The following is a 733-nucleotide window of genomic DNA, read 5'->3' on the forward strand; positions in this document are numbered from 1 at the left end:
ATCCGAGTACTCCGTGTGAAGCATTTTTTGAAAAAGATTTAACCAAACCTTTGCTTCAGAGGTTTCCTACATATCCTGGGCTAAAACAGGAATCAGGTCAATGTAGTTCGGGAAGTTTTGGTAGCTGGGACTACCATGGGACTGCAATGTTACTGTTGTTGTATGCTACTTTTACTTGTTTGATGACCTCCTTATTACACCATGCTTAAAAGAAAACAAGAAGCTAGGCTAGACTACGGATCATAAGATCTCCTTTATCTGCAACTTGTTCCTGTTGCCTTGCTTTCTTGTCGGCTTGCGTTTCTTCCGGTGCTTTTATTCCGAGACTTTGGGGATGACACTGGCCTTTTGCTTTTCTGAATACCAGTTTTCATTATTCCGTTCTGTCTGCTGGGGATATGGCTTTCTTCATTAAGCTTTGTTATGCTGGGCATAATTCAATGTTCACATGCCACTTCTTTCAAGACGCGTCTTTTCTTCCTTTTGACTCATGCGCTTGAGTTTGTGCTGGGACCTCTTGTTGCAACCTTCTGTTTTCCGGTGCTGGGGATTTTTTATTGTCTCCTGCTGGGAATTCCTGTTGTAACCTTCTACCTTCCGGTGGGTTACTGATTTCAAGATCTGCAGTATAAGACTGAAAAGTATTCCTCTCGTTATACTGGTGGGCGACCTAGGACATGAAATGAAAATGTATACCCGCATTATACTGGTGGGCGACCTAGAAATGAAAAAC

This window comes from Nicotiana tabacum, chromosome 7, assembly GCF_000715075.1.
Source record: "Nicotiana tabacum cultivar K326 chromosome 7, ASM71507v2, whole genome shotgun sequence".
Lineage (NCBI taxonomy): Eukaryota > Viridiplantae > Streptophyta > Magnoliopsida > Solanales > Solanaceae > Nicotiana > Nicotiana tabacum.